Source organism: Monodelphis domestica, chromosome 7, assembly GCF_027887165.1.
Source record: "Monodelphis domestica isolate mMonDom1 chromosome 7, mMonDom1.pri, whole genome shotgun sequence".
Classification (NCBI taxonomy): Eukaryota; Metazoa; Chordata; class Mammalia; order Didelphimorphia; family Didelphidae; genus Monodelphis; species Monodelphis domestica.
In genome coordinates this window covers 202729984-202757086 of record NC_077233.1, presented here as the reverse complement: position 1 = coordinate 202757086, position 27103 = coordinate 202729984, and positions in this window count along the sequence as shown.

Here is a 27103-nt window from a genome sequence, read left to right as displayed (position 1 = left end):
TGGTTATTGATATGGTCAATTATGCTGAGTTTTCATAATATTAAACCAACTTTGTATTCCTGGCATAAATCCCACCTGGTCATGGTGAATATTCCTAGTCTCTTTGTTAATATTTTACTTAAGATTTTGCTTCAATGTTCATTAAGGAAATCGGTCTGTTATTTTTCTTTTTCTGCTTTTGGTCTTCCTGGCATAAGTATCAGTATCATATTTGTGTCATGAAAAGAATTTGGTAGGACTCCTTCTTTTCTTATTTTGCCAAATACTTATATAGTACTGGGATTAATTATTCTTTAAATATCTGATAAAATTTCTTTGTAAATCCATCTGGTCTTGTGGATTTTTTCTTATGGAATTCATTGATGGTTTGTTCAATTTATTTTTCTAAGTATTCTATTTCCTCTTTTGTTCATCTGGGAAATGCATATTCTTGTAAATATTCATCCATTTCATCTAGTTATCAAATTTATTGTCATACAATTGGACAAAATGGCTTCTAATGATGGCTTTAATTTCTTCTTCATTGGAGGTGAAATCACCCTTTTCATTTTTGATGCTGATAAATTTATTCTCTTTCCTTTTTTAAAAATTAGATTAACCAATACTCTATTTTATTTCTTTTTTTAATAGAATCAAATAAGTCTTATTTATTAGTTCACTAGTTGTTTTAATGTAGAAGCTGCTGAATCTTGTGTTATCTCAATTGTAATGCCATCTAAGTACTTATTTTATAATATATTATATAAATTTAAAAAATTATTTTTCTTTCTAGTTGCTTATAGAATCATCTCATTACCCTGATAGTAACTAACATTAAGTATAATGTTCTTGTGAGTTTTTCTCTTGAAATTTCTTACAGGTAGTGATTAATGAGTTTTTTTTTTCAAATTCTACATTGTTGTCTAGTTCTAAAACTTCAGTATAATTTTATTTAATAATTTCTTAAAGTATAGATTGATTTTTACCATAATGTTTAGATATTCCAAGAATTATCTTGTCTCCTTTCAATCTGTTTACAGCTCAGTTAATTTTATAATAAGATGTTTCCTAGTCTTATGTTTTAAGGTTTATTTTTTTGTTGTCTAAAGAAATTATTTGCTTTTCCTGCCACAAATTTAATTTTAATTATTTTCTTTGGTGACCTTCCAAGTCTCCCCTCCTTCCTAACCCAGTTAATTGATGTTTCTTTCATAATTTTCTTGCATTTTAAAAAAAATTTCCTCAATGTCTATCATTTGTTTTTTTAGTCTTTTTAAATTTGTTTCAAAAACCCTTTTGAGTCTTACTTTCCTTCTATGTTTTTCTTTGATATTTTATAAGTACATGTCTTAATTTCATTGTACTCTGAATTTGAACCTTAATCTTCTTTGTTTCCATAGATGTGATTTGTGGTTGAGTTCTTATTTCCTTAATTTTTTTAATTACAAATTTTTATTGTTCTAATTATTAATTTTAAATTTTATGCTACTTTTTTGCTCTTCTCCCTGTAAGGGGGGATAAGGTCTCAGAATTTAGCTTCTTGTTGTTACCACTATTATTAATTCATGGGCTTTCTGGGTAAGGACTGGGGGTATTTGTTCTCTTGGTTCTTTTACCTTCTATATTGCAGGGGACCAAAAATGCTTTTACTTTCTTTTTTTGTGACTTTTAAATTTTTTTCTTTTCTCTTTTTATTGAGAGAATTTATTGATAAGTATCTCAGCCCTTCCCCATATTATAGAAAATGAAAGAGAGAGGGAGAAAGAGAGAGACAGAGAGAGAGACAGACAGACAGACAGACAGACAGACAGACACAGACAGAGAGACAGAGAGAGACAGAGAGAGAGAGAGAGAGAGAGACAGAGAGAGAGACAGAGGGATAGAGACAGAGACAGAGAAGGGATAGAGACAGAGACAGAGACAGAGACAGAGAGACAGAGAGACAGAGACAGAGTGACAGAGACAGAGTTAGAGAAAGTCATGCATGATGTTGTCTTGGTTCTCCTCATTTCACTATTCACTATCCCATGTAGTTCTTTCTAAGTTTTTTTTTTTTTTAATTAGCCTGCTTGTTAGTTCTTTCAGCTCAGTGGTACTTCCATCACAATCATATACCATAATTTGTTTAGCAATTCCCTAATTGATGGTCATTCTCACAATTTCCAGTTCTTTCACACCACATAGAGAACTGTTAAAATATTTTTGAAAATATAAGTTCTTTTCTCGTTTCCCCGATCTCCTTGGGAGATAGATCTAGCAATGGTTTATGGTCTCTGGATATACACAGTTTTGTAGCTCTCTGAGCATAATACCAAATTGCTTTCCAGAATGGTTTATTCATCACACAGTTTTACCAAGACTATATTAGTGTCTTTACTATCCTATATCCCCTCCAATATTTGTCATTTTGTCATTTTAGGCAATCACATGGTATTACATGATATTTCAAAATTGTTTTGGTTTGCATTTGGTTTGAATTTTCACTTCTGATGAAGAGTGATTCAAGAAAGCAAAAAAGAGGTAAGAAGCCATAAGATTAGGAAGCTAAAATTGTTCTGTTAAAATGTGAAACAAGTTGTTTTTTTTTACTTTTTCACATACTCTGTTTCTACTAATATAAATTTTAAATTTAGGACAGGACTTTCTTTGCTAGGTATGGCTTTGCTTTTGAAGATGGGAGGTAGATAGTATTAAAAATGAAATTTGAGGGCATTGTCCTATTTTCTGGAATATAACTAAAATATACTAATCTTACCTGTAAATAAAAACAAAGAGGCAGACATATATTCTCATTATATTTAATATTGGTGCACTACCACTTAACCCAGGCACTTAACATTTCTTCACATTATTGAATAAAAATGCTAAAAACCAGGGTTTAAACGATTGATTTTTTTGATATATGAGTATGCCCATTCAATGGAACACAAAGAGCATCTGAGGCACAAACAACATGTCAATGAGCACATATGACTTATGTAACCCTCATGAAAAAGGTACATGTTCTAGAGGTTATTATACAGCTTTCTCAAACTCTTCTATCTCCAGCCAGAAAACAGAGATAAAACATTTTGTCTCTAGCATATTGGAACAATGTTTTAAAAATGGAAAAAGAAAAAATCAATAAATATTTTGTATTCATCAACACATAAATGTATTCCAGGGTCACTCTACCAATATGAAGAGTTCATCTCCATAAGTTCCTACTTCTCCAAGGAAGTGTTTCTTCCATATCAGTATAGCATGCCTTACTCTATCAGCATCATTTTAAATCAATCAACCATCAAGTATTATTAAACACTTTTTATATGCCACACACTATACTAAGCACTTGGGACACAAAAAATATTACTAACATTTCCTTATCTGGCATCATCTTTAATTTGTTGTATTCTCTCTTTTATTCAGACTACTTGAAGTCCTTAAATGCCCCATGCACAAAAAGAAGCATAAAAATGGTAGTTTTAGCCACGAGAAAGATTGTGGAGTTCTTTATTCTACAAAAATTGTCAGATCAGGCATATGTACTGAGATTCATTTAGTAACAGGATCTTAAACTTCTAAGGAATCAACAACACTAGTCCCATTTCCTTAATTCCCTTCCTACTTTGTAGTAATAAAAAAACTTTGTAGCTGAGGACAGACTATGAAATCTGTGAATTTTGCACACTCTTCTCTGGTGTGGTGTGTTTGGTGTACTCAAAAACTTAAATGGATCTGGGATCTCAGGATTTGGGAGTGTATGCCAATGTTACAGATAACATACTCATGACTATTCATCAGTCTTCCTCCACCCCACAAATATGACACAGGTGTCCAGCCAAGGTGAATGAAGTATTCCTCCTCAGTTTTTTCAAAATATTGAGAGAGTTTAAGGAGTGCATTCTGTATTCCCACTTGTTACTCTATAACACTCTTGCCATGTGATATATATATATATATATATATATATATATATATATATATATATATATACACATGTATATGTATATGTATGTATCATATTTTCATTCAGAAAGGGTTTGTTTCCCCAAAAGGAATATTTTCTACTGGTTTAAGGACTGATAGATCAGTTGGTTGCCTGGAAAGTTCCTCATTTACGCTCCTTGGGGACTGGAATTGGATTGTTCAAAAAATTAATACTCTTGGACATTAATTCTTGGTAGCACTACATAAACCTTCAGCATTTTTCTCTATTACAAATAAAGTCTAACAGGAAGAGATAGAAAGAGAAATTCCATTTAAAATAACTGTAGACAATATAAAATATCTTGATATCTAGCTGCCAAGATAAACTCAGAAACTATATGATCACAATTAGAAAGACACTTTTCACATGAAGTCAGATCTAAACAATTGGAAAAACAGTAATTGTTCATGGGTAAGCCAAACCAATAAAGGGGCAATTCTACCTCATTCTTCCTCATTTATTTACTTTTTTAATGCCATACCAATCAAATTACCCAAATTATAAAGTTAGAAAAATTAATGGAAATTTCTGGAAGAATTAAAGGCCAAGAATAGCAAGGGAATTAATGAAAAAAATATTAACAGAGGTGATTCAGCTATATCAGATCTCAAACTGCATTAAGATCAGCATACATCTAAATGATTTGATACTGGCTAAAAAATAGAGAATTAGATTGAAGGAATAGATTTGGCACTAAACATACAGTAGTGAATGACAATAATAGTATAATGTTTGACAATCCCAAAGATCCAACTTTTGGAAAAAGAATTCACTATTTGACAAAAACTGCTGAGAAAACTTGAAAACAGTATGGCAGGTACAGACCAGGACCTCATGAAATATGCCAAAGTCAAAATGGATACATATTTAAAAGTTTGGGGATATACCATAAAGAGATTAGGGGAGCACAAAATAGTTTACCTCTCAGACCTATAGATAAGGGAAGAATTTTATGACCAAACACAACATAGAGAACATTATGAGACATAAAACAGACAATTTTGATTACATTAACATAAAAGAGTTTTGCAAGAGAAAACCCATGCAACCACAATTAGAAGAGAAACAACGAATTGGGGTTGGGTGATATAATATAGCAAGTGTCTCTGACAAAGTCCCCATTTTTTTTTAATTTAAACATTATTTTATTTGGTCGTTTTCATACATTGTTCATTGGAAACAAAGATCGTTTTCTTTTCCTCCCCTCCCCCCCCAACCCACCTTTCCTTCTCCCATAGCCTACTCATGATTCCACTGGTTATCACATGTGTTCTTGACCCGAACCCATTTCCCTGTTGTTGGAATTTGCATTATAGTGTTCCTTTAGAGTCTCTCCTCAGTCTTATCTCCTCCAACCCTGTAGTCAAGCAGTTGTTTTTCCTCTTTGTTTTTACTCCCACAGTTTATCCTCTGCTTGTGGGTAGTATTTTTTTTTTAGATCCCTGCAGATTGTTCAGGGAAATTGCATTGATACTAATGGAGAAGTCTATCACCTTCGATTGTACCACAATGTATCAGTCTCTGTGTATAATGTTTTCCTGGTTCTGCTCCTTTCGCTCTGCATCACTTCGTGGAGGTTGTTCCAGTCTCCATGGAATTCCTCCACTTTATTATTCCTTTGAGCACAATAGTATTCCATCACCAACATATACCACAATTTGTTCAGCCATTCCCCAATTGATGGGCATCCCCTCGTTTTCCAGTTTTTGGACACCACAAAGAGCGCAGCTATGAATACTCTTGTACAAGTCTTTTTGTCCATTATCACTTTGGGGTACAAACCCAGCAGTGCTATGGCTGGATCAAAGGGCAAACAATCTTTTATAGCCCTTTGGACATAGTTCCAAATTGCCCTCCAGAATGGTTGGATCAATTCACAACTCCACCAGCAATGAATTAATGTCCCCACTTTGCCACATCCCCTCCAGCATTCATTACTTTGCATAGCTGTCATGTTAGCCAATCTGCTAGGTGTGAGGTGATATCTCAGAGTTGTTTTGATTTGCATCTCTCTGATTATAAGAGATGTAGAGCACTTTTTCATGTGCTTATTAATAGTTTTGATTTCTTTGGCTGAGAACTGCCTGTTCATGTCCCTTGCCCATTTGTCAATTGGAGAATGGCTTGATTTTTTGTACAATTGATTTAGTTCTTTATAAATTTGAGTAATTAAACCTTTGTCAGAGGTTTTTATGAGGATTGTTTCCCAATTTGTTGCTACCCTTCTGATTTTAGTTACATTGGTTTTGTTTGTACAAAAACTTTTCAATTTGATGTAATCCAGATTATTTATTTTGCATTTTGTAACTCTTTCTAATTCTTGCTTGGTTTTGAAGTATTTCCCTTCCCAAAGGTCTGACATGTATACTATTCTGTGTTCGCCTAATTTTCCTATAGTTTCCTTCTTTATGTTCAAATCATTCACCCATTTTGAATTTATCTTGGTTTAGGGTGTGAGGTGTTGATCTAAGCCTAATCGTTCCCACACTGTCCTCCAATTTTCCCAGCAGTTTTTATGAAATAGTGGATTTTTGTCCCAAAAGCTGGGATCTTTGGGTTTTTCATATACTGTCTTGCTGAGGTTGCTTGCCCCCAGTCTATTCCACTGATCCTCCTTTCTGTCTCTTAGCCAGTACCAAATTGTTTTGATGACGGCTGCTTTGTAATATAGTCTGAGATCTGGGACTGCAAGACCCCCTTCCTTTGTATTTTTTTTCATTATTTCCCTGGATATCCTTGATCTTTTGTTCTTCCAAATGAACTTTGTTATGGTTTTTTCTAAATCAGTAAAAAAAAATTTTGGAAGTTCCATGGGTATGGCACTAAATAGATAGATGAGTTTGGGTAGGATGGTCATTTTTATTATATTGGCTCGTCCTACCCATGAGCAGTTAATGTTCTTCCAATTGTTCAAGTCTAGTTTTAGTTGTGTGGAAACTGTTTTGTAGTTGTGTTCATATAGATCCTGTGTTTGTCTCGGGAGATAGATTCCTAAGTATTTTATTTTGTCTAAGGTAATTTTGAATGGGATTTCTCTTTCTAGTTCTTGCTGCTGAGCTGTGTTGGAATTATATAGAAAGGCTGATGACTTATGTGGGTTTATTTTGTATCCTGCAACTTTACTAAAGTTATTGATTATTTCGATTAGCTTTTTGGTTGAATCTCTAGGATTCTTTAAGTAGACCATCATGTCATCTGCAAAGAGCGATAATTTGGTCTCCTCCTTGCCTATTTTGATGCCTTCAATTTCTTTTTCTTCTCTAATTGCTACTGCTAGTGTTTCTAATACAATGTCAAATAATAGAGGGGATAATGGGCATCCTTGTTTCACTCCTGATCTTAATGGGAATGGATTTAGTTTATCCCCATTGCAGATGATATTAGCTGATGGTTTTAGATATATACTGTTTATTATTTTTAGGAATGACCCTTCTAATCCTATGCTTTCTAGTGTTTTTAGTAGGAATGGGTGTTGTATTTTATCAAAGGCTTTTTCTGCATCTATTGAGATAATCATGTGGTTCTTGTTGGTTTGCTTGTTGATGTGGTCAATTATGTGGATAGTTTTCCTAATGTTGAACCAGCCCTGCATCCCTGGTATAAATCCTACTTGATCATGGTGGATGACCCTTCTGATCACTTGCTGGAGTCTTTTTGCTAGTATCCTATTTAAGATTTTTGCATCTATATTCATTAGGGAGATTGGTCTATAATTTTCTTTCTCTGTTTTTGGCCTGCCTGGTGGAATAAGTACCATGCTTGTGTCATAAAAGGAGTTTGGTAGAACTCCCTCTTTGCTTATTATGTCAAATAGTTTGTATAGTATTGGGATTAACTGTTCTCTGAATGTTTGATAGAATTCGCTGGTGAATCCATCAGGCCCTGGGGATTTTTCTTAGGAAGTTCTTTGATTGCCTGTTGGATGTCTTTTTCTGATATGGGATTATTTAAGAAAACAATTTCTTCTTCTGTTAGTTTAGGTAATTTATATTTTTGTAAATATTCACCCATATCACCTAGGTTGGTATATTTATTGCCATATAGTTGGGCAAAGTAGTTTTTAATGATTGCCTTAATTTCCTCTTCATTGGAGGTGACATCCCCCTTCTCATCCTTGATGCTGTTAATTTGCCTTTCTTCTTTCCTTTTTTTAATTAAATTAACCAGTACTTTGTCTATTTTGTCTGTTTTTTCAAAGTACCAACTTCTAGTCTTGTTTATTAGCTCAATAGTTCTGTCACTTTCTATTTTATTAATTTCTCCCTTAATTTTTAGGAACTCTAGTATGGTTTTCTTCTGGGGGGTTTTAATTTGTTCATTCTCAAGTTTTTTGATTTGCATTTCCAATTCCTTGGTCTCTGTCCTCCCTAATTTGTTAATATATGCACTCAGGGATATGAATTTTCCTCTAAGTACTGCCTTGGCTGCATCCCATAACATTTGAAAGGATGTTTCACCGTTGACATTTTCTTCAACAAAATTGTTAATTGTTTCTATGATTTCTTCTCTAACTATCCGATTTTGGAGTATCATGTTATTTAATTTCCAGTTAACTTTTGATTTGGGTCTCCATGTACCCTTGCCAATCAATATTTTAATTGCCTTGTGATCTGAAAAGGCTGCAGTTAATATTTCTGCCTTTCTGCATTTGAGTGCCATGTTTCTATGACCTAGTGTATGATCTATTTTTGTGAATGTGCCATGTGGTGCTGAAAAGAAGGTGTATTCTTTTTTGTCCCTATTTATTTTTCTCCATATGTCTATTAACTCTAATTTTTCTAAGATTTCATTCACCTCTTTTACCTCTTTCTTGTTTATTTTTTGGTTTGATTTATCTAAATTTGATAGTGGTTGGTTCAAGTCTCCCACTAATATGGTTTTACTGTCTATTTCCTCCTTCAATTCTCCTAGTTTCTCTATTAAAAATTTGGATGCTATACCATTTGGTGCATACATGTTGATTAGTGATATTTCCTCATTGTCTATACTTCCTTTTAGCAGAATATATTTACCTTCCCTGTCCCTTTTGATCAGGTCTATTTGTACTTTGGCTTTGTCAGATATCATGATTGCAACACCTGCCTTCTTTCAATCGGTTGAGGCCCAAAAGGTCTTACTCCAACCTTTAATTCTAACCTTGTGAGTGTCAACCCGTCTCATATGTGTTTCTTGAAGACAACATATGGTAGGATTTTGGGTTCTAATCCAATCTGCTATTTGTCTACGTTTTATGGGTGAGTTCATCCCATTCACGTTCAAAGTTATGATTGTTATTTGTGGATTCTCTGGCATTTTGATATCTTCCCCTAGTTCTGACCTTTCTTCTTTAAGCTTTCTCTTTTTGAACCAGTGATTTACTTTAGGTCAGTCCCCCTAGTCCCCTCCCTTGGTATGCTTCCCTTTCTAGCCCCTCCCTTTTTATGCTCCCTTCCCCTCCCCCCTCTCCTTCCCTCCCTTTTTTGTACTCCCTCCCCCCAACCCCTCCTTGGGTTTCCTTTCTTTCTTGCCCTAATGGATAAGATAGAATTCAGGATCACACTAGATCTAGATGTTCTTCCCTCTCAGATTTGATTTCACTGAGAGTAAGGTTTAAGTAATTCCACTTCACGCTCTCTTACTCTCCTTCTCATATGAGAGTTCTTCCCCTCCCCTTCCCATGTGTATCTTTATATGGGAAAGTTTATTCTATTGATTCCCCCCTATTTCTTGAAGTTAATCTTAGTATTATCACAATTCCCCCCTCCCTTTTCCTTTCTTTGCCCCAACTTTCCCCAAATCTTCTTAATGCCCCAATCTTTCCCTATGCATGTTTCTTCTAACTACTCTTATGATGATACAATTTATGAGAGTTACACAAAACATTTTCCACACATATTAATATATATAATTTGATGTAAATGTAGTCCTTATAGAAGAGAGTTTGACTTAAAGAGAAAGATAAGATTCATCTCCTTTTCCCTTTCTTTCATATTTACCTTTTCATGTTTCTCTTGCTTTCTGTGCTTGGATATCGAACTTTCCACAGAGCTCTGGTCTTTTCTTAGCAAATGCTTAGAAATCTTCTATTTTGTTGAATGCCCATACTTTCCCCTGGAAGTATATAGTCAGTTTTGCTGGGTAGTTGATTCGTGGTTGGAGACCCAGCTCTCTTGCCTTTCTAAATATCGTGTCCCATGCTTTGCGGTCTCTTAGTGTGTTAGCCGCTAAGTCGTGTGTGATCCTTATGGGAGCCCCCTTATATCTGAAGCTCTTCTTCTTGGCTTCTTTTTTTTTTTTAATATATTTTATTTGATCATTTCCAAGCATTATTCGTTAAAGACATAGATCATTTTCTTTTCCTCCCCCCCACCCCCCATAGCCGACGCGTAAGTCCACTGGGCATTAGATGTTTTCTTGATTTGAACCCATTGCTTTGTTGATAGTATTTGCATTAGAGTGTTCATTTAAAGTCTATCCTCTGTCATGTCCCCTCAACCTCTGTATTCAGGCAGTTGCTTTTTCTCGGTGTTTCCACTCCCATAGTTTATCCTTTGCTTATGAATGGTGTTTTTTTTTCTCCTGGATCCCTGAAAGTTGTTCAGGGACATTACACCGCCCCTAATGGAGAAGTCCATTACGTTCGATTATACCACAGTGTATTAGTCTCTGTGTACAATGTTCTCCTGGTTCTGCTCCTCTCGCTCTGCATCACTTCCTGGAGGTTGTTCCAGTCTCCATGGAACTTCTCCACTTTATTATTCCTTTGAGCACAATAGTATTCCATCACCAACATATACCACAGTTTGTTCAGCCATTCCCCAATTGATGGGCATCCCCTCATTTTCCAGTTTTGGGCCACCACAAAGAGCACAGCTATGAATATTTTTGTACAAGTCTTTGTGTCCATTATCTCTTTGGGGTACAGACCCAGCAGTGCTATGGCTGGGTCAAAGGGTAGATATTCTTTTGTCGCCCTTTGGGCATAGTTCCAAATTGCCCTCCAGAATGGTTGGATCAGTTCACAACTCCACCAGCAATGAATTAATGTCCCTACTTTGCCACATCCCCTCCAGCATTCATTACTTTCCTTTGCTGTTATGTTAGCCAATCTGCTAGGTGTGAGGTGATACCTCAGAGTTGTTTTGATTTGCATCTCTCTGATTATAAGAGATGTAGAACACTTCTTCATGTGCTTGTTAATAGTTTTGATTTCTTTATCTGAGAACTGCCTATCCATTTCCCTTGCCCATTTATCAATTGGAGAATGGCTTGATTTTTTGTACAATTGATTTAGCTCATTATAAATATGAGTAATTAAACCTTTGTCAGAGGTTTCTATGAAGATTTTTTCCCAATTTGTTGTTTCCCTTCTGATTTTAGTTATATTGGTTTTGTTTGTACAAAAGCTTTTTAGTTTGATGTAGTCAAAATTATTTATTTTACATTTTGTGATTCTTTCTATATCTTGCTTGGTTTTAAAGCCTTTCCCCTCCCAAAGGTCTGACATGTATACTATTCTGTGTTTACCCAATTTACTTATGGTTTCCTTCTTTATGTTTAAGTCACTCACCCATTTTGAATTTATCTTGGTGTAGGGTGTGAGGTGTTGATCTATTCCTAGTCTCTCCCACACTGTCTTCCAATTTTCCCAGCAGTTTTTATCGAATAGTGGATTTTTGTCCCAAAAGCTGGGATCTTTGGGTTTATCGTATACTGTCTTGCTGAGGTCGTTTTCCCCCAGTCTATTCCACTGATCTTCCTTTCTGTTTCTTAGCCAGTACCAAATTGTTTTGATGACTGAAGCTTTGTAATATAGTTTGAGGTCTGGGACTGCAAGGCCCCCATCATATGTGTTTTTTTTCATTATTTCCCTGGATATCCTTGATCTTTTGTTCTTCCAAATGAACTTTGTTATGGTTTTTTCTAAATCAGTGAAGAAGTATTTTGGTAGTTCAATGGGTATGGCACTAAATAGATAAATAAGTTTGGGTAGGATGGTCATTTTTATTATATTGGCTCATCCTATCCATGAGCAGTTAATGTTTTTCCAATTGTTCAAGTCTAGTTTTAGTTGTGTGGCGAGTGTTTTGTAGTTGTGTTCATATAGTTCCTGTGTTTGTCTTGGGAGATAGATTCCTAGGTATTTTATTTTGTCTAAGGTGATTTTGAATGGGATTTCTCTTTCTAGTTCTTGCTGCTGAGCTGTGTTGGAGATATATAGAAAAGCTGATGATTTATGTGGGTTTATTTTGTATCCTGCAACTTTGCTAAAGTTGTTGATTATTTCAATTAGCTTTTTGGTTGAATCTCTAGGATTCTTTAAGTAGACCATCATGTCATCCGCAAAGAGTGATAACTTGGTCTCCTCCTTGCCTATTCTGATGCCTTCAATTTCTTTATCTTCTCTAATTGCTACTGCTAGTGTTTCTAGTACAATGTCAAATAGTAGAGGTGATAATGGGCATCCTTGTTTCACTCCTGATCTTATTGGGTATGCATCTAGTTTATCCCCATTGCAGATGATATTAGCTGTTGGTTTTAGATATATACTGTTTATTATTTTTAGGAATGACCCTTCTATTCCTATGCTTTCTAGTGTTTTTAATAGGAATGGGTGTTGTATTTTATCAAAGGCTTTTTCTGCATCTATTGAGATAATCATGTGGTTCTTGCTAGTTTGCTTGTTGATGTGGTCAATTATGTGGATGGTTTTCCTAATGTTGAACCAGCCCTGCATCCCTGGTATGAATCCTACTTGATCATGGTGAATGATCCTTCTGATCACTTGCTGGAGTCTTTTTGCTAGTATCCTATTTAAAATTTTTGCATCTATATTCATTAGGGAGATTGGTCTATAGTTTTCTTTCTCTGTTTTTGACCTGCCTGGTTTTGGAATCAGTACCATGTTTGTGTCGTAAAAGGAGTTTGATAGAATTCCCTCTTTGCTTATTATGTCAAATAGTTTGTATAGTATTGGGGTTAACTGTTCTCTGAATGTTTGATAGAATTCACAGGTGAATCCATCAGGCCCTGGGGATTTTTTCTTAGGAAGTTCTTTGATGGCTTGATGGATTTCAATTTCTGATATGGGATTATTTAAGAATTCTATTTCCTCTTCTGTTAGTCTAGGCAGTTTGTATTTTTGTATATATTCATCCATTTCTCCTAAATTGGTGTATTTATTGCCATATAATTGGGCAAAGTAATTTCTAATGATTGCCTTAATTTCCTCCTCATTGGAGGTGCTGTCCCCCTTTTCATCTTTAATGCTGTGAATTTGCTTTTCTTCCTTCCTTTTTTTAATTAGATTGACCAGTACTTTGTCTATTTTGTTTGTTTTTTCAAAGTACCAGCTTCTTGTCTTATTTATTAAATCAATAGTTCTATCACTTTCGATTTTATTAATTTCTCCCTTAATTTTTAGGATTTCTAATTTGGTTTTCTGCTGGGGGTTTTTAATTTGATCGCTTTCGAGTTTTTTCAATTGCATTTCCAATTGATTGATCTCTGCTCTCCCTTGTTTGTTAATATGAGCTTTCAGGGATATGAATTTGCCTCTGATTACCGCTTTGGCTGCATCCCAAAAGGTTTGAAAGGATGTTTCGCCATTGTCATTTTCCTTGATGAAATTATTAATTGTTTCTATGATTTCTTCTTTAGCTAAACGGTTTTGGAGTATCATATTGTTTAATTTCCAATTGGTTTTAGATTTGGTTTTCCATGTACCATTACTAATCATTATTTTTATTGCCTTGTGATCTGAGAAGGCTGCATTCATTATTTCTGCTTTTTTGCATTTGTGTGCTATGTTTCTGTGACCTAATGTATGGTCAATTTTTGTGAATGTGCCATGTGGTGCTGAGAAGAAGGTGTATTCCTTTTTATCCCTATTTATTTTTCTCCATATGTCTATTAATTCTAATTTTTCTAAGATTTCATTCACTTCTTTTACCTCTTTCTTATTTATTTTTTGATTTGATTTATCTAAATTTGATAATGGTTGGTTTAAGTCTCCCACTAGTATGGTTTTATTGTCTATTTCTTCCTTCAATTCTCCTAGTTTCTCCATTAGAAATTTGGGTGCTATATTATTTGGTGCATACATGTTGATTAATGATATTTCCTCATTGTCTAGAGTCCCTTTTAACAAAATATAATTACCTTCCCTATCCCTTTTGATCAGGTCTATTTTTGCATTGGCTTTATCAGATATCATGATTACCACTCCTGCCTTCTTTCTATCAGTTGAGGCCCAGAAGGTCTTACTCCATCCTTTAATTCTGACCTTGTGGGTGTCAACCCGCCTCATGTGTGTTTCTTGAAGACAACATATGGTAGGGTTTTGGATTCTAATCCATTCAGCTATTCGTCTACGTTTTATGGGTGAGTTCATCCCATTCACGTTCAAAGTTATGATTGTCATTTGTGGACTCCCTGGCATTTTGATTGCCTTCCCTAATTCTAACCTTTTCTTCTTCGGCTCTACCTTTTAGTCCAGTGATTTACTTTGAATCAGTCCCCCTTGTCCCCTCCCTTGATGTTTCCCTTTTTAGTCCCTCCCTTTTTGTTCCCTCCCCCTCCCCCCTCTCTTTCCCTCCCTTTTTGTTCTCCCTCTCCCCCTCCCCCCCTTGGTTTTCCCTTCTCCTTACCCTTGTTGGGTAAGATAGAATTCAAGATCCCAATGGATCTGGATGTTTTTCCCTCTCAGAGTTGATTTCCCTGAGATTGAGGTTTAAGTAACCCCCCCCTCTCTTCCTCTCCTTCTTATAGGAGTTTTCTTCCCCTCCCCTTCCCCTGTGAATCTTTGTGTGAGAACCATTATTCTATTTGGTCTTTCTTTACCCCCTATTTATACATTACATTTTCCCCACATATTAGTATACATAGGTTGATATAAATGTAGTCCTTATAGAAGAGAGTTTGAGTAAAAGAAGATAACATTTTTCCCCTTTCCTTAATATTTACCTTTTCAGGTATTCCTTGCTCTTTGATTTTCGGTATCAAACTTTCCACAGAGCTCTGGTCTTTTCTTTGCAAAAAGTTGGAAGTCTTCTATTTTGTTGAATGCCCATACTTTCCCTTGGAAGTATATAGTCAGTTTTGCTGGGTAGCTGATTCTTGGTTGGAGACCCAGCTCTCTTGCCTTTCTGAAGATCATGTTCCATGCCTTACGATCATTCAGCGTAGAACTTGCAAGGTCTTGTGTGACCCTGATTGGCATTCCTTTATATCTAAATTGTCTTTTTCTGGCTTCCTGTAGGATTTTTTCTTTTGTTTGATAGCTTTGGAATTTGGCAATTACATTCCTGGGAGTTGTCTTTTTGGGGTTTAGTGTAGAAGGTGTTCTGTGAGCTCTGTCAGTGGCTGTATTGCCCCCTTGTTCTAGAATCTCTGGGCAATTTTCTTTGATTATATCTTGTATCACCATGTCCAGTTTGGTGTTTATTTCTGGCTTTTGTGGGAGTCCAATTATTCTTAAATTTTCTCTTCTCCCCCTGTTTTCCAGATCTATCACCTTGTCGGTGAGATATTTTATGTTCTCTTCTAATTTCTTGGTGTTTTGGCTTTGCTTTATTAGTTCTTGCTTTAAAGCCTGGTTTTCTTTTACAGTTTGGTCAAACTGGTTTTGTAGATGCGTGAATTTCTTTTGCATCATTTCCCACTTTTCCTCCCAGAGGGCTTCCATCTTTTTGGTCCTTTCTGATTCAAATTCTTCATGTGTTTGTGGAGAGTTTCTATTTCCTTGGGAAGATTTTGGAGAATTTTCTTGTATATCTTCTTCTATCTGCTCTGTATTTTGTATTTTGGCTCCATAGAATGTGTCCAGAGTCGCCCCTTTCTTCTTATTTTTCTTGGTATTTTGGGGCTTCTGTGCTTCTGTGGAGTTTGTCATCTCTGAACGTGGAGGATTGGCTTTTCTTGTCTTTGTCTGGTGATCAGAGGCTTTAGTCCTGGGCAGATGTTGGTTCTATGAGCGTTCCCTGGGTTAAACTGAATATGCCTCACTGGAACTGGAATGGAAGGGTCGGACCACGAGGCCACACTCTCCCCCTGGCTCGATTTCCGGAAGTTGCCTTCAGAATCCCTGGCCGTGAGGCTGTTTCGTCGGCCTGCGGGGGGATGGGCTGCCGCTTCCCCAAGCTCCGAGAGCACAGACTTTCACTGAGACTTGGATAGCAGGATCCAGCCCGTGAGGCTGTCTTGCCCGCCCTGAGGGTTGCTGTTGTTTTGACCAGCTCTCTGCAGCGGAGGCCCCAGGCAGTAACTTTCACCCGGACCGACCAGCTCTCTGCAGCGGAGACCCCAGGCAGTAACTTTCACCCGGACCGACCAGCTCTTTGCAGCGGAGGCCCCAGGCAGTAACTTTCACCCGGACCGACCGGCTCTCTGCAGCGGAAGCCCCAGGCAGTAACTTTCACCCGGACTGGGACTTGGGTAGAAGACCCTGAGGGTTGTTGTTCCTCAGACCCTGCTCTCTGAGCCCGGCGCGGCTGCCGCTTCCGGGAGCCTTGGACTCTGCGCTCCTACCCCTGAGGTCCGAGGGATCTCGGGTTCTGGCTTTTAAGGGGAGCCGTACCTTTTGAACCGGGACCAGGTCCAGGAGGAGGGTTCCCAGGGTCTGTGCTGTTGATCGTTTTGAATTTCGGCGCCTTAGGAGCTTCTAGTTTGAGATCGGTCGGGAAGGGTTTTCCGGAGATCTGAACTTCAGCTTTCTCTAAGCCGCCATCTTAACCGGAAGTCTCTCTCTTCTTGGCTTCTTGTAGGATTTTCTCCTTTACTTGGAAGCTCTTACATTCCTAGGGGTTGTCTTTTGGGGATTTAGTATAGAAGGTGTTCTATGAATCCTTTCTATTTCTATTTTGCCCCCTTGCTCCAGAACGTGAGGACAATTTTCTTTTATAATCTCCTGTAGAATAATATCCAATTTGTTGTTTACTTCTGGTTTTTCTGGGAGACCGATAATTCGGAGATTTTCTCGTCTCCCCCTGTTTTCCAGGTCTGTGACCTTCTCAGTGAGATATTTTATGTTTTCTTCTAATTCATTAATTTTTTGGGATTGCTTTATTGCTTCTTGCTGTTTTATCATCTCACTTTCTTCGAGGTGCTTAATTCTGGTCATTAGGGACTGGTTTTGCTTTTCAGCCTTGTCTGCCCTTCTATTGGATACTTCGAGTTCTTTTTCCAATTGAGCATTCTTATCTGTCAGACAGCTGATCTCTTTCTCCCATTTTTCTTTCCAGGTTTCCATCTTTTGGATAAGTTCCAGTTTGAGATCTTCCAGAGCTTGTTGATAGTTTCCATTTTGGGAGGCATGTTCTGAATTTTTTTGGATTTCCTCCTCATTCTCCTCTTTTCCTTGGGTACTTCCACCATAAAAGTTTTCAATAGTCACTTTTTTCCCTTTCTTCCTGGAGGCTTGATTTTGGGCCATGTGAGCCATCCCTTTGGTGGTTTTATTCCCCTTTCCTTTTTGGTCTGGGATCTGGGTTATATGTGTGGTTTTTCTGTGAATTTAGTTTGCTTCAGACTAGTTCTTCCCAGGCTCCAAGGTTTGTTAGAGCACTGCGTCCCTGATCACAGCCACACTGCCCAGGTGTTCAGCTCCGCCCAGATAATCAGCGTGTGAACTGCCCTGGTGTTCAGCTCACCCCGCCCTGGTGTTCAGTGCAGCCTGCCCCAAGTACAGCTCCGCTGGATTCTCCAGTGAAAGTGCCCTGAGAAGTTTTTTCCTGGCAGTCCCCAGATCCCAAGGACCCTGGAGTGCCCCCCCCCAGACAGAGACGCTCCCCACTCACTTGCTGTCCCGGTGAGCGCTCAGGTAGCTCACTCTGGTTTAGTGGGGGAGGTGGGGTGGGGGAAGGGCGACTCAGTTCACTTTTCTGTGCAAGCTTTTCCTTCTTATTTTAGTGTGGAAATGTTCAAATCCCACGTACCTTTGCCTCTGTGGGGTACTGGGGAGTCCTTTTGTTCCTCCAAAGGTGATTTTATGCTCCTTTGATGTAGTCTATTTCGTTCGGTGCTGGGGAGAGGAAGCGTGTGGCATCTAGATTGCAGCCATGATTACCCGGAAGTCTGCCCCATTTTTAAATATATAGAAAAATAATAACTAAAGTTAAAACAAAATGTAAGAAACATTCCTCAATTGAAAAATGATCAAAGATATGAATAGGCAGTTCACAGATGAAGAAAATCTAAGTTATCTTTAGTCATATAGAAAACTGCTCTAGTCACTATTAGAGAAATGAGCATTAAAACAACTCAGAGCTACCACCTCAAATCTATCAGATTGGCTAATATGGCCAAAAGGGAAAATAATAAATGTTGAAGGGGATATTAGAAAATTGTGACACTAGGACACTGTAGGTGGAGCTGTGAACTGATAATAACCATTCCAGAGAGCACTTTTTTTTTCCATTTTAAACATTATTTTATTTGTTCATTTTCAAACATTATTCCTTGGAAACAAAGATCATTTTGTTTTCCTCCACCCCTCCCAACACCCATCCCGTAGACAATGCACAATTCCACTGGGTATCACATATATCTTTGATTCAAACCCATTTCCATGTTGTTGGTATTTGCATTAGGGTGTTCATTTAGAGTCTCTCCTTAATCATATCTCCTCAACCCCTATAGTCAAGCAGTTGATTTCCTTGGTGTTTTTACTCCCACAATTTGTCCTGTGCTAATGGATAGTGTTTTTTCTTCTGGATCCCTGCAGAATGTTCAGGGACATTGTATTGACAATAATGGAGAAGTCCATTACATTTGATTGTCCCACAGTGTTTCAGTCTCTGAGTACAATGTTTTCCTGGTTATGCTCCTTTCTCTCTGCATCATGTCCTGGAGGTTGTTCCAGGCTCCATGGAATTCCTCCAATTTATTATTCCTTTGAGCACAATAGTATTCCATCACCAACATATACCGCAAATTGTTCAGCCATTCCCCAATTGAATGGCATCCCCCCGTTTTCCAATTTTTGGCCACCACAAAGAGCACAGCTATGAATAGTCTTCTACAAGTCTTTTTCCTTATTATCTTTTTGGGGTATAAACCCAGCAGTGCTATGGCTGGATCAAAGGGCAGACAGTCTTTTATTGTCCTTTTAGGAATAGTTCCAGATTGCCCTCAAGAATGGTTGGATCAATTCACAACCCCACCAACAATGAATTAATGTCCCAACTTTGCCGCATCCCCTCCGACATTCATTACTTTCCTTTGCTTTCATTATAGCTAATCTGCTAGGTGTGAGGTGATACCTCAGAGTTGTTCTGATTTGCATCTCTCTGATTATGAGATTTAGAGCACTTTTTCATGTGCTTATTAAAGGTTTTGATTTCTTTGGCTGAAAACTGCCTGTTCATGTCTCTTACCCATTTTTCAAATGGAGAATTGCTTGATTTTTTTGTACAATTGATTTGGCTCCTTATAAATTTGAGTAATTAGACATTTGTCAGAGGTTTTTGTAATGAAAATTGTTTCCCAATTTGTTGCTTCCCTTCTAATTTTGGTTACATTGGTTTTGTTTGCACAAAACCTTTTTAATTTGATGTACTCAAAATTGTTTATTTTACATTTTGTGACTCTTTCTATGTCTTGCTTGGTTTTAAAATCTTTCCCTTCCCACAGGTCTGACATGTATACTATTCTGTGTTCACCTAATTTACTTATAGTTTCCTTCTTTATGTTCAAGTCATTCACCCATTCTGAGTTTATCTTGGTGTAAGTTGTGAGGTATTGATACAAACCTAATCTCTCCCACACTGTCTTCCAGTTATCCCAGCAGTTTCTGTCAAATAGTGGGTTTTGAGCCCAGAAGTTGGCGTCTTTGGGTTTGTCATAGATTGTCTTGCTGAGGTCAATTACCCCAAGTCTATTCCACTGATGCTCCATTCTGTCTCTTAGCCAGTACCAAAATGTTTTGATGACCACTGCTTTATACTTTATAATAGATTTTGAGATCTGGGACTGCAAGGCCACCTTCCTTTGTATTTTTTTATTATTATTTCCCTGGGTATCCTTGATCTTTTGTTCTTCCAAATGAACTTTGTTATGGTTTTCTCTAAATCAATAAAAAAATTTGGAAGTTCAATGGGTATAGAACTAAATAGATGAATAAGTTTGCACAGGATGGTCATTTTTATTATGTTGCCTCGTCCTACCCATGAGCAGTTAATGTTTTTCCAATTGCTCAAGTCTAGTTTTAGTTGTGTGGAGAGTGTTTTGCAGTTGTGTTCATATAGTTCCTGTGTTTGTCTCGGGAGATAGATTCCTAAGAATTTTATTTTGTCTAAGGTGATTTTGAATGGAATTTCTCTTTCTAATTCTTGCTGCTGAGCTGTGTTGGAAATATATAGAAATGCTGATGACTTATGCGGGTTTATTTTGTATCCTGCAACTTTGCTAAAGTTGTTGATTATTTCGACTAGCTTTTTGGTTGAATCTTTAGGATTCTTTAAGTATACCATCATATCATCCACAAAGAGTGATAACTTGGTCTCCGTCTTGCCTATTTTAATGCCTTCAATTTCTTTTTCTTCTCTAATTGTTACTGCTAATGTTTCAGGTACAATGTTAAATAATACAGGTAATATGGTTTTCTTCTGGGGGTTTTTAATTTGTTCATTCTCAAGTTTTTTGATTTGCATTTCCAATTCCTTGGTCTCTGTCCTCCCTAATTTGTTAATATATGCACTCAGGGATATGAATTTTCCTCTAAGTACTGCCTTGGCTGCATCCCATAAGGTTTGAAAGGATGTTTCGCCATTGTCATTTTCTTCAACGAAATTGTTAATTGTTTCGATGATTTCTTCTCTAACTATCCGATTTTGGAGTATCATGTTATTTAATTTCCAATTAACTTTTGATTTGGGTCTCCATGTACCCTTGCCAATCAATATTTTAATTGCCTTGTGATCTGAAAAAGCTGCAGTTAATATTTCTGCCTTTCTGCATTTGAGTGCCATGTTTCTATGACCTAGTGTATGATCTATTTTTGTGAATGTGCCATGTGGTGCTGAAAAGAAGGTGTATTCTTTTTTGTCCCTATTTATTTTTCTCCATATGTCTATTAACTCTAATTTTTCTAAGATTTCATTCACCTCTTTTACCTCTTTCTTGTTTATTTTTTGGTTTGATTTATCTAAATTTGATAGTGGTTGGTTCAAGTCTCCCACTAATATGGTTTTACTGTCTATTTCCTCCTTCAATTCTCCTAGTTTCTCTATTAAAAATTTGGATGCTATACCATTTGGTGCATACATGTTGATTAGTGATATTTCCTCATTGTCTATACTTCCTTTTAGCAGAATATATTTACCTTCCCTGTCCCTTTTGATCAGGTCTATTTGTACTTTGGCTTTGTCAGATATCATGATTGCAACACCTGCCTTCTTTCAATCGGTTGAGGCCCAAAAGGTCTTACTCCAACCTTTAATTCTAACCTTGTGAGTGTCAACCCGTCTCATATGTGTTTCTTGAAGACAACATATGGTAGGATTTTGGGTTCTAATCCAATCTGCTATTTGTCTACATTTTATGGGTGAGTTCATCCCATTCACGTTCAAAGTTATGATTGTTATTTGTGGATTCTCTGGCATTTTGATATCTTCCCCTAGTTCTGACCTTTCTTCTTTAAGCTTTCTCTTTTTGAACCAGTGATTTACTTTAGGTCAGTCCCCCTAGTCCCCTCCCTTGGTATGCTTCCCTTTATAGCCCCTCCCTTTTTATGCTCCCTTCCCCTCCCCCCTCTCCTTCCCTCCCTTTTTTGTACTCCCTCCCCCCAACCCCTCCTTGGGTTTCCTTTCTTTCTTGCCCTAATGGATAAGATAGAATTCAGGATCACACTAGATCTAGATGTTCTTCCCTCTCAGATTTGATTTCACTGAGAGTAAGGTTTAAGTAATTCCACTTCACGCTCTCTTCCTCTCCTTCTCATATGAGAGTTCTTCCCCTCCCCTTCCCATGTGTATCTTTATATGGGAAAGTTTATTCTATTGATTCCCCCCTATTTCTTGAAGTTAATCTTAGTATTATCGCAATTCCCCCCTCCCTTTTCCTTTCTTTGCCCCAACTTTCCCCAAATCTTCTTAATGCCCCAATCTTTCCCTATGCATGTTTCTTCTAACTACTCTTATGATGATACAATTTATGAGAGTTACACAAAACATTTTCCACACATATTAATATATATAATTTGATGTAAATGTAGTCCTTATAGAAGAGAGTTTGACTTAAAGAGAAAGATAAGATTCATCTCCTTTTCCCTTTCTTTCATATTTACCTTTTCATGTTTCTCTTGCTTTCTGTGCTTGGATATCGAACTTTCCACAGAGCTCTGGTCTTTTCTTAGCAAATGCTTAGAAATCTTCTATTTTGTTGAATGCCCATACTTTCCCCTGGAAGTATATAGTCAGTTTTGCTGGGTAGTTGATTCGTGGTTGGAGACCCAGCTCTCTTGCCTTTCTAAATATCGTGTCCCATGCTTTGCGGTCTCTTAGTGTGTTAGCCGCTAAGTCGTGTGTGATCCTTATGGGAGCCCCCTTATATCTGAAGCTCTTCTTCTTGGCTTCTTTTTTTTTTTTTAATATATTTTATTTGATCATTTCCAAGCATTATTCGTTAAAGACATAGATCATTTTCTTTTCCTCCCCCCCACCCCCCATAGCCGACGCGTAAGTCCACTGGGCATTAGATGTTTTCTTGATTTGAACCCATTGCTTTGTTGATAGTATTTGCATTAGAGTGTTCATTTAAAGTCTATCCTCTGTCATGTCCCCTCAACCTCTGTATTCAGGCAGTTGCTTTTTCTCGGTGTTTCCACTCCCATAGTTTATCCTTTGCTTATGAATGGTGTTTTTTTTTTCTCCTGGATCCCTGAAAGTTGTTCAGGGACATTACACCGCCCCTAATGGAGAAGTCCATTACGTTCGATTATACCACAGTGTATTAGTCTCTGTGTACAATGTTCTCCTGGTTCTGCTCCTCTCGCTCTGCATCACTTCCTGGAGGTTGTTCCAGTCTCCATGGAACTTCTCCACTTTATTATTCCTTTGAGCACAATAGTATTCCATCACCAACATATACCACAGTTTGTTCAGCCATTCCCCAATTGATGGGCATCCCCTCATTTTCCAGTTTTGGGCCACCACAAAGAGCGCAGCTATGAATATTTTTGTACAAGTCTTTGTGTCCATTATCTCTTTGGGGTACAGACCCAGCAGTGCTATGGCTGGGTCAAAGGGTAGATATTCTTTTGTCGCCCTTTGGGCATAGTTCCAAATTGCCCTCCAGAATGGTTGGATCAGTTCACAACTCCACCAGCAATGAATTAATGTCCCTACTTTGCCACATCCCCTCCAGCATTCATTACTTTCCTTTGCTGTTATGTTAGCCAATCTGCTAGGTGTGAGGTGATACCTCAGAGTTGTTTTGATTTGCATCTCTCTGATTATAAGAGATGTAGAACACTTCTTCATGTGCTTGTTAATAGTTTTGATTTCTTTATCTGAGAACTGCCTATCCATTTCCCTTGCCCATTTATCAATTGGAGAATGGCTTGAATTTTTGTACAATTGATTTAGCTCATTATAAATATGAGTAATTAAACCTTTGTCAGAGGTTTCTATGAAGATTTTTTCCCAATTTGTTGTTTCCCTTCTGATTTTAGTTATATTGGTTTTGTTTGTACAAAAGCTTTTTAGTTTGATGTAGTCAAAATTATTTATTTTACATTTTGTGATTCTTTCTATATCTTGCTTGGTTTTAAAGCCTTTCCCCTCCCAAAGGTCTGACATGTATACTATTCTGTGTTTACCCAATTTAATTATGGTTTCCTTCTTTATGTTTAAGTCACTCACCCATTTTGAATTTATCTTGGTGTAGGGTGTGAGGTGTTGATCTATTCCTAGTCTCTCCCACACTGTCTTCCAATTTTCCCAGCAGTTTTTATCGAATAGTGGATTTTTGTCCCAAAAGCTGGGATCTTTGGGTTTATCGTATACTGTCTTGCTGAGGTCGTTTTCCCCCAGTCTATTCCACTGATCTTCCTTTCTGTTTCTTAGCCAGTACCAAATTGTTTTGATGACTGAAGCTTTGTAATATAGTTTGAGGTCTGGGACTGCAAGGCCCCCATCATATGTGTTTTTTTTCATTATTTCCCTGGATATCCTTGATCTTTTGTTCTTCCAAATGAACTTTGTTATGGTTTTTTCTAAATCAGTGAAGAAGTATTTTGGTAGTTCAATGGGTATGGCACTAAATAGATAAATAAGTTTGGGTAGGATGGTCATTTTTATTATATTGGCTCATCCTATCCATGAGCAGTTAATGTTTTTCCAATTGTTCAAGTCTAGTTTTAGTTGTGTGGCGAGTGTTTTGTAGTTGTGTTCATATAGTTCCTGTGTTTGTCTTGGGAGATAGATTCCTAGGTATTTTATTTTGTCTAAGGTGATTTTGAATGGGATTTCTCTTTCTAGTTCTTGCTGCTGAGCTGTGTTGGAGATATATAGAAAAGCTGATGATTTATGTGGGTTTATTTTGTATCCTGCAACTTTGCTAAAGTTGTTGATTATTTCAATTAGCTTTTTGGTTGAATCTCTAGGATTCTTTAAGTAGACCATCATGTCATCCGCAAAGAGTGATAACTTGGTCTCCTCCTTGCCTATTCTGATGCCTTCAATTTCTTTATCTTCTCTAATTGCTACTGCTAGTGTTTCTAGTACAATGTCAAATAGTAGAGGTGATAATGGGCATCCTTGTTTCACTCCTGATCTTATTGGGTATGCATCTAGTTTATCCCCATTGCAGATGATATTAGCTGTTGGTTTTAGATATATACTGTTTATTATTTTTAGGAATGACCCTTCTATTCCTATGCTTTCTAGTGTTTTTAATAGGAATGGGTGTTGTATTTTATCAAAGGCTTTTTCTGCATCTATTGAGATAATCATGTGGTTCTTGCTAGTTTGCTTGTTGATGTGGTCAATTATGTGGATGGTTTTCTTAATGTTGAACCAGCCCTGCATCCCTGGTATGAATCCTACTTGATCATGGTGAATGATCCTTCTGATCACTTGCTGGAGTCTTTTTGCTAGTATCCTATTTAAAATTTTTGCATCTATATTCATTAGGGAGATTGGTCTATAGTTTTCTTTCTCTGTTTTTGACCTGCCTGGTTTTGGAATCAGTACCATGTTTGTGTCGTAAAAGGAGTTTGATAGAATTCCCTCTTTGCTTATTATGTCAAATAGTTTGTATAGTATTGGGGTTAACTGTTCTCTGAATGTTTGATAGAATTCACAGGTGAATCCATCAGGCCCTGGGGATTTTTTCTTAGGAAGTTCTTTGATGGCTTGATGGATTTCAATTTCTGATATGGGATTATTTAAGAATTCTATTTCCTCTTCTGTTAGTCTAGGCAGTTTGTATTTTTGTATATATTCATCCATTTCTCCTAAATTGGTGTATTTATTGCCATATAATTGGGCAAAGTAATTTCTAATGATTGCCTTAATTTCCTCCTCATTGGAGGTGCTGTCCCCCTTTTCATCTTTAATGCTGTGAATTTGCTTTTCTTCCTTCCTTTTTTTAATTAGATTGACCAGTACTTTGTCTATTTTGTTTGTTTTTTCAAAGTACCAGCTTCTTGTCTTATTTATTAAATCAATAGTTCTATCACTTTCGATTTTATTAATTTCTCCCTTAATTTTTAGGATTTCTAATTTGGTTTTCTGCTGGGGGTTTTTAATTTGATCGCTTTCGAGTTTTTTCAATTGCATTTCCAATTGATTGATCTCTGCTCTCCCTTGTTTGTTAATATGAGCTTTCAGGGATATGAATTTGCCTCTGATTACCGCTTTGGCTGCATCCCAAAAGGTTTGAAAGGATGTTTCACCATTGTCATTTTCCTTGATGAAATTATTAATTGTTTCTATGATTTCTTCTTTAGCTAAACGGTTTTGGAGTATCATATTGTTTAATTTCCAATTGGTTTTAGATTTGGTTTTCCATGTACCATTACTAATCATTATTTTTATTGCCTTGTGATCTGAGAAGGCTGCATTCATTATTTCTGCTTTTTTGCATTTGTGTGCTATGTTTCTGTGACCTAATGTATGGTCAATTTTTGTGAATGTGCCATGTGGTGCTGAGAAGAAGGTGTATTCCTTTTTATCCCTATTTATTTTTCTCCATATGTCTATTAATTCTAATTTTTCTAAGATTTCATTCACTTCTTTTACCTCTTTCTTATTTATTTTTTGATTTGATTTATCTAAATTTGATAATGGTTGGTTTAAGTCTCCCACTAGTATGGTTTTATTGTCTATTTCTTCCTTCAATTCTCCTAGTTTCTCCATTAGAAATTTGGGTGCTATATTATTTGGTGCATACATGTTGATTAATGATATTTCCTCATTGTCTAGAGTCCCTTTTAACAAAATATAATTACCTTCCCTATCCCTTTTGATCAGGTCTATTTTTGCATTGGCTTTATCAGATATCATGATTACCACTCCTGCCTTCTTTCTATCAGTTGAGGCCCAGAAGGTCTTACTCCATCCTTTAATTCTGACCTTGTGGGTGTCAACCCGCCTCATGTGTGTTTCTTGAAGACAACATATGGTAGGGTTTTGGATTCTAATCCATTCAGCTATTCGTCTACGTTTTATGGGTGAGTTCATCCCATTCACGTTCAAAGTTATGATTGTCATTTGTGGACTCCCTGGCATTTTGATTGCCTTCCCTAATTCTAACCTTTTCTTCTTCGGCTCTACCTTTTAGTCCAGTGATTTACTTTGAATCAGTCCCCCTTGTCCCCTCCCTTGATGTTTCCCTTTTTAGTCCCTCCCTTTTTGTTCCCTCCCCCTCCCCCCTCTCTTTCCCTCCCTTTTTGTTCTCCCTCTCCCCCTCCCCCCCTTGGTTTTCCCTTCTCCTTACCCTTGTTGGGTAAGATAGAATTCAAGATCCCAATGGATCTGGATGTTTTTCCCTCTCAGAGTTGATTTCCCTGAGATTGAGGTTTAAGTAACCCCCCCCTCTCTTCCTCTCCTTCTTATAGGAGTTTTCTTCCCCTCCCCTTCCCCTGTGAATCTTTGTGTGAGAACCATTATTCTATTTGGTCTTTCTTTACCCCCTATTTATACATTACATTTTCCCCACATATTAGTATACATA